We start from the raw sequence: 7,553 nt of genomic DNA, 5'->3' as shown, positions 1-7,553 counted from the left end.
AAAGAAGATAAAAAACACAGGCTAAAAAAAAAAAAAAACAAAAAAAAAAAAACAGATTCCTCCATCAACGCTTATGAGCCTTAATGGAAGAATCCCCCATTGTTTGCATTGTATTTTGACAGCGGCCACCATCAAAACACTACAACAGAGCTAGCAGCTGATTGGTTGCTAGTTCCGTTTGGCCGAGATCCCTTGGAATTCTGAGTCCCGTTATTTAATATGCACAGAGGAGGGGAAGACTCTGCAGCTAACTCTTTTAATGCAGTTCTGGTTCTAAAAACTGGTCATAGAAACTGTTTTTTTTTTGTCACGATTTACTTAGAAGGATTGATTTTTTGTATTCACAAAACCATTATTTATATATATTATCAATATACATTCTTTTCACTTGAATTTGATAACTGATTTTCACGGATAGATTCTACGCCAGTGGACAGTTCACAGGTTGAAATTTATTGTATAGGTTCATCACTATTAGTTTTTCACCATATATTTATCTTTAATAAATTTAATATACATTTATTTTTGGTCACTTAATACACTGAGGAGGTTTTTAGCGCTGTAGACCGATCCCACAGTTTTCTACTAGCCTGAGGCAAAAGCAAATAGGACAGAGAAAGGTTAGAGTGCAGTTTTACTTTAAAGCAGACCTTTCGCGGGGGGCGCGCCTGAGCGGGGGGCGGGGCAGGACGTACTAGCACGCCCGCTTACATCCAAGAAGGTCCCGGCAGGCCGTGTAAGTACAACGGCTGGCCGGGAGGCAGTTAAAGGCAAAGTCCATTAATTACATTAGACCTCTCTTCCACTACAAATAAGCACCTGATGAGCGTAAAAAAAAACCCCACACCTTTTGAGAAAAAGTTAGAAATTGTATTTACCTTTTGTACTGTAGAGGGAGACATTACAATCCTTTCGGGGAGATCCTGAAAATACAAAGAAAAGAAAATGAAAAGAGGGTTACTCACTTACCTGCCAAATGATCCAGCCGTAGCTTTGGCTGATCCGTCGGCTCACTTCGGCCAGCGGAGCCCTTCAGTTCAGTCGAACTGTATTTTTTAAAAGTTTTTTTTGTCATTGATTCCTGTCCCCCAGGGCTGTACCTGGATCCCCATACACTTTTTATGGTCAATACCTTGCATATAAGCCCTCTTAAAGGGGACAATTGTTTTTGAAAGTTCTACCCCCATAGACTTGCATTAAGTTCTAAGTTTGAAATAGAACTTTTTCCATGTTTGAAAGTTCAAATTAGAACCAAACACAGGCTTGTTTGGCTCATCACTAGTGGCCTGGTATGGCAGGAAGGGGGGACAAGCGAGCTCCCTGCAAGGCCTGTGCTCAGATCAAGGGTCTGATTGGGAATTTTAGAGGGAACCCCACTTTTCCCCCATTTTTGGGGCTGGGGTACCTCCTTAAAATTCCTACCAGACCTTAAGGGTCAAACTTTCGAAAATGATTGTCCCCTTTAAGACTGCTTATATGCAAGTTATTGGCCATAAAAGGTGTATATGGGGGTCCAGGTACTGCCCTGGGGGACATGTATCAAAGAAAAAAAAAAAAAAATATTTTTAAAGGAGCAGTGATTTTTTTGTATAATCTTTATTTTACAAATAATTACTGGTACAAAGGAACATTCAAGGATCAAAAGTGGGTCAAACGTTGACCCTGACATAGAAAATAAAAGGTTACAGAAATACAACGACATACATAATCACCTTATGGTACAATTAGCGGGTATTCAGCCCGGCTACATCATATAGGCCCGACCTTAAGCAAAGAAGGTGATGTCTCCAGCACCACCATGAGAATTAACTTATCTTGCACCGACTTATCTTCATTGAACCCAGACAATATTAACTGTATTCCAGTGCCAGGGGGCAGTTCTCATATAGAAACCATCAAATAAGGCCAAGACTGGGGGAATGGCATCTCGGCCCAGAACTTGGGCAACCTGTAAGCTCACGTCAAGGTGGATTTGATACGTAGTGCAACCACGTTGCCCATTTTGAGTAGAAGCGGTCATGTTTGTTTCCCCTCTTCACCACCCACTCCTCTGCCTCCTGGATTAGTGTGACCTGCGCCACCCACTCAGACCTCCCCGGTACCCGAGTCTGTTTCCAGTATCTGGGGATGAGTCTCCTTGCCGCGTCTAGAAGGTGGGACAGGACACCCCTCTTATAGGAGTCAACGGATGTGGAAGGGAGGTGTAGCAGCATATGAATGGGGTCATCTGGTATGTCTATCGTCGTGATAAGTTAAATTTGTGTGTGAATATCTTGCCAGAAGCCCCGTATAAGAGGGCATTCCCACCATACATGTAAGAGTCCACCTGGTTGCCCGCAGCCCCTCCAACAGTGCGAGGATATCCCCGGGTATATGGTGCTCAGGTAGAGCTGGGTGCGATACCAGCGGGACAGTAGTTTATAATTGGTTTCGTGTACCTTGGAGTCAACCGAGGATTTATGTGTGAAGCGGTATATCAAGTGCCATTGATCATCTGAGAGACTTCGTCCTAGCTCCCTTTCCTAGTCCCCAAGGAACCTTGGTCTATAACCTGTGAGTGTGGACAGGAACAGGCCATAAAATAATGATACCAATGATGCAGATCCCGCACATAGGGACTCAAAGGGTGTGAGAGAGGACATGGGCCGCATGTCCTTGGCAGCTGTTCCAAAGAAATGGGTGAGTTGTCTATACCTCCAATCCGCCAAGGGGAAATCTCCCTATTTAGTTGTAATCTCCTCTAGAGACATCAGAGAGCTCCGGCTGAGGAGTTTGTGGCAGCGGAAGTCTCCTTGCAGGTCCCAACGGCGGAAGAAGGAAATGTCCTCCCCAGGAGGGGACCACGGATAGCCCCCCAGTGGGGACAGCGGGGGTGAGAGGAGATCTCCTGCATTCAGTTTGTCCCACAACCGGAGGGTCTGATGTGTCGTGGGGACGTATAGTCGGAGAGGCCACGACTAGCACTAGGCACCCAGGGGGCATGAGCTAAATCACGACCTGCCATGCATTTTTCCATCTGTACCCATAGCTTAGCTGAGGCGTCAAAGTGTCAATTCACAATCCTCTGGAGGGAGACAGCCTTATAGTAGAGGTTAATGTCAGGGAGGCCCAGTCCCCCCGGCCCCTTTAGGCCTGCGCAGGATGGTATATGCTATCCGGGGTCTCTTGCCCCCCCAAACAAAGCGGATAAATAGACTACGAAGTTTTACAAAGTATGTATGAGGCAGCAAAATAGGTATCATCTGCAAGAAGAAGAGGATCCGAGGGAGCACCGTCATCTTCAGTATGTTAATGCGACCCAGCCATGTGAATGATGTGCGATCCCAGTCCTTGAGATCTCTATGCAGATTGTGTAATAAGGGTTCAAAGTTGTGCGCGTAAAGGCGGGAGCATTGGTTGGTTAGTTGAATACCCAGATATCTTATGGCTGTCGTGGACCAAGAGAACGGAAAGCTGTGTCTCAACTGGTAGGCCATTGCCGACGGGACCGTGATGGGCAGAATATCAGACTTATGGTAGGTAATTTTGAGGTTAGATAGCTGTCCATAATTGGCAAATTCCGAGATCAAATTGGGGAGAGAGGTGACGGGGTCTTTAACAAAAAAAAGGATATTATCCGCATAAGCAGATAGTTTATCTTCCTGTGAGCCAATTATCAGACCTTTAATATCAGGGTTGCTGCGAACCTTATTTAGGAAGGGTTCTAAGGTGAGCGCGAACAGGAGAGGGGATAGGGGGCATCCCTGCCTGGTGCCATTACTAATTCTAAAGGGGCTGGAAAGGGTGCTATTCTCCTTCACGCGGGACGACGGATCACTGTAGAGAGAGGCCACCCAGCTCATCATGTGGGGGGCCAAGACCCAGGGTCTCCAGCACTGTCCTCAGAAACGTCCAATCCACCCTGGTTAGCTCGAAGGGAGCTGTCCCTAGTCTCCCTCCCCATTATGAAACCGGTCTGGTCAGGGTGAATAACAGCGGGCAAAAAGACCTTTGGGCGGTCGGCCAGTATCTTGGAGAGAAACTTCAAATCTGCATTAAGGAGCGATATGGGCCTATAACTATTTCGGGAGGACCGTGATGTGACCCAGCAAAGCCTCCGAGGGTGCTGATGCTCCTTTGGCTAAGGCATCGTAGTAGGAACACAAGTGTGGGGAGAGCTGGGGCAGGTATTTCATATACTAGCCTTTAGAAAAGCCATCTGGGCCCGTGCTCTTCCCATTTGGTGTCACTTTGATGACCGCCTCTACCTCCTCTGGGGTGATAGGCCTATCTAGTTCAGCTGTGATTGAGGCGGAAAGGGTCTTAACGCCCGCTTCTTTCAGGTAGTTGTGTATAAGGGATTTTTTGGCGGACAGTGCGTCAGGGGGCAATATAGGGTGCAGGTTATACAGCGTGACATAGTAGTAACAAAAGGCTTCAGTTTTCTTGAAGGAGTTATATACTGGGGGCCACAGGGGGTTTGTAGTTTATGGACATGTGTCAACTCATGCCTCTTCCTCAACGCCCTGGCCAGCAAGCGACCACACTTATTCCCATGCTCATAATACAGGTGAGAAACATAGCGTAATTTCTTTTTTATTTGGAGGTCTAAGAAGTCAGATTTTTACGTAGGGTGACCAAATCTCGTGCATCTTGGGGGAGACCCGAGCGCTTATGGCGTTGCTCTGCTCCCCGGATTGAGGCTATCAAGCGGTCAAGCTCAGCCACCCTAGCCTTTTTCAGTCTCAAACCCTGTGAAATCAGCACTCCACGGACCACCGCCTTGTGCCCTTCCCACACAGAGCCCATTGATGTCTCTCCGACTGTGTTTTCAAGGAAGTAAAGGCGTATCGCCTCAGAGGTCACTCCTGCTGCCACCAGGTCGTCGAGCAGGTTCTCGTTAAGGCGCCAGGTCCATGAAGTGCTGGGAACCGGGGGCAACGAAATCGAGACAGAGACAGCGGTGTGGTCAGAGATAGTAATGGGGTTAATGATCGCCTCACATAAGGCGTCAAGGTAATATTGATCGGTAAATAGCAAATCAATCGGGAGTATGAGTCATGAGTCTTTGAGTAGTAGCTGTAGTCTCTCTCTGATGCATGTGTCACCCTCCAGGTGTCCAGTAAGTGCTTATCGTAGAAGGCTTTACAGAAATGTCTCATCGCTGCGAATGTGCGGACGTGCCCGAGGATGTGTCCAGCACTGGGTTGGGGCTAAAATTGAAGTCCCCCCCAGTACAAGCAGGCCCTCCTGGAAATCTGCCAGCTTGGACAGCATAGAGTCCAGAAACGTGAGCTGACGGGTGTTGGGGGCATATGCCGTGGCGAAGGTGAATATCTGGCCCTCAATGGATCCCTTTAAAAAAAAAAATGCCACTGGGGTCTATCAGTTGGTCAAGGAATTGGAAGGGGCAGCTTTTATGGACAACTATCGCGACCCCCGCATGACTTGGGTATGGGGGAATTGCTAAGATACCAACCAGAGTACACATGTGTAGGCAGCTTGGGTACAGCATTATCACGAAAATGAGTTTCCTGCAACATTACTACCTGCACTCCCAGGTGTCTCAGTTCCCTCCATAGTCTGTTTCACTTGTTCGGAGAGCAGAGACCCCGTACATTATACGATAATATCTTCAATACAGACATGGAATCATTAGAGCATCACAAGGAGAAGGTCGGGTGCCACCGAGCCAGGAACATAGTTCGAGCCTAGATTGGATATACCCATACAAGGTGAGTACACATGACGAGGGGAAAAGTAAATCAATACAAAACCAATACAAAAAGTGAGAACATTGCACAGTAAAACCAACTAGTAGTGCATCCCTAGTCCGAGGGGTCAACAAACCGGTGACCCCCAGGAGGGGAAACAAAAGGTCCCGTCCGGGACACGCCTCCCTTAAGGGGGACAATCCTATGTGGGGAACGTGAAAGGGCATAACAGGGGAGGGTGCAGCCCGTCCCGGGCAACTTAGAGTGACGCGTTCCTCCTGGGGAGGTAAGCCATTGGAAAATAAACATCCTGAGAGTAAAACTTCAGTGAAACTTTGAAAGGGTTCGGCAAGGAGCAGAGGAAAAAAAGCCAGTATGAGTTCAAAAAACAAGAACTGTGGTTGCTGAGTACCTCGCACCCGCGGGGGTTCTTCACATGTGGGAGTCATAGAATGTGGGGCAAGTCTTTAGGCCCCCGGGTGTGCATACCAGTGTGCAAAAACATGGCAAAGTCACCGTCTGCTTTCAAATAGACCAGTCATTGAGGCTATGGTGGGCCCCCTTGGTTTGGAGAAGGCAGGTCTTGGCCTCCAGGCCTCCTAGGGGAGACAGTCTGCCAGAGGGGTTGGCGAGATGGTAGCGGTATTGCAGGAGACACATTCCAGTGCGGCAGCAAAATCTTAGGGAGGCCTAGAGCTTTCAAAAAGACAGGGAGATCGCCCATTTCCGTCAGGGATATCGTTTTGCCTTCCTTGCGGACCATCAGGCAGAATGGGAAGCCCCAGCGGTACAGGAGCTGCGCTTTACGAAGGGAATCCAGCAGAGGGGGTCCCTGATCCGTATGTTTGACCTGCGACTGCAGTTTTCCAAATCATCCAGTTGATTCAGAAGGGCAGCAATTTGCCTGTCGAGTGTGGTACTACGATCCCTAAGGAGGGACATGGCCACTAGTGAATTATCCTGCAGTGCTTCCAGGGATTCCACCCTGTTCCCCAAGTGTACAGTCTCTTGCCTTATGTCTGCTATGTCTTTTTTGAAGGCCTGCTCCATCCTATTCATCAATATGTCCAGGTCAGCCTTAGTGGGGATAGACCAGATATGTGACCTAAGGTCTCCATTTCCTGCAAGCATGTCTACGGCCGGGCTCTGTGGCCGGTGCGGTCCCGGGGGAACTCCCCGCTGTATTGTCGCTTACCCCAGCTGGGGATGAGGGCCCAGCTAGATCTCCGCCGTCCCGCCGTTCCGCGGCCTCGCGGTCCGGCGCCATCTTGGATGTGGCCCTGTCCTCACTGCCGCAATCCGTGAAGAAGGCGTCTATGGCACCCCCTTCCGAGGTCTCGGCATCCGCGGGAGCTGGGGTGAGTATTTCTTCTTACCCTGTTTAGATTGGGACCCTCTCCGGTGCATAGCAGCTCGGATGTCGGCAGATAATTAGGCGGCCGGGACGGGAGCTCTCTCAAGCACGTCCTTACTCCTTCATGCCCAAGCCACGCCCCCCAAGGAGCAGTGATTTTAACATCACTTAAAGGGTAAGAATAAAAATGAAAAATTCCTTCAAATATCATGCCTGGGGGGTCCCCTTAACCTGCCTGTGAAGTGGCGGATCTGTAGGATGTATAGTACCTGCTGCAGCAAAACTGACATTTCTAAAAAAAAAAACAATTTTAACTCTTAAAGTGTGCCGTTCCCCCTCCAAAACAATGCCAGACCCTTTAGGTCTGGTAGGACCATTTAAAAAAAAAAGTTCCCTCTAAAAATCATACCAGACCCTTAAGGTCTGGTAGGAATATTTAGAAGGGACCCCATGTAGAAAAAAAGTGTGTGGGGTTCCCCCTAAAAGTCATACCAGGCCTCTGTTGT

The sequence above is a fragment of the Nanorana parkeri genome, unplaced genomic scaffold (genome assembly GCF_000935625.1).
Source record: "Nanorana parkeri isolate BGI_ZX_2015 unplaced genomic scaffold, ASM93562v1 scaffold100, whole genome shotgun sequence".
NCBI classification, from domain to species: domain Eukaryota; kingdom Metazoa; phylum Chordata; class Amphibia; order Anura; family Dicroglossidae; genus Nanorana; species Nanorana parkeri.
The sequence above is the reverse complement of the archived record's forward strand: the minus strand, read 5'-3'. Positions refer to the sequence as shown.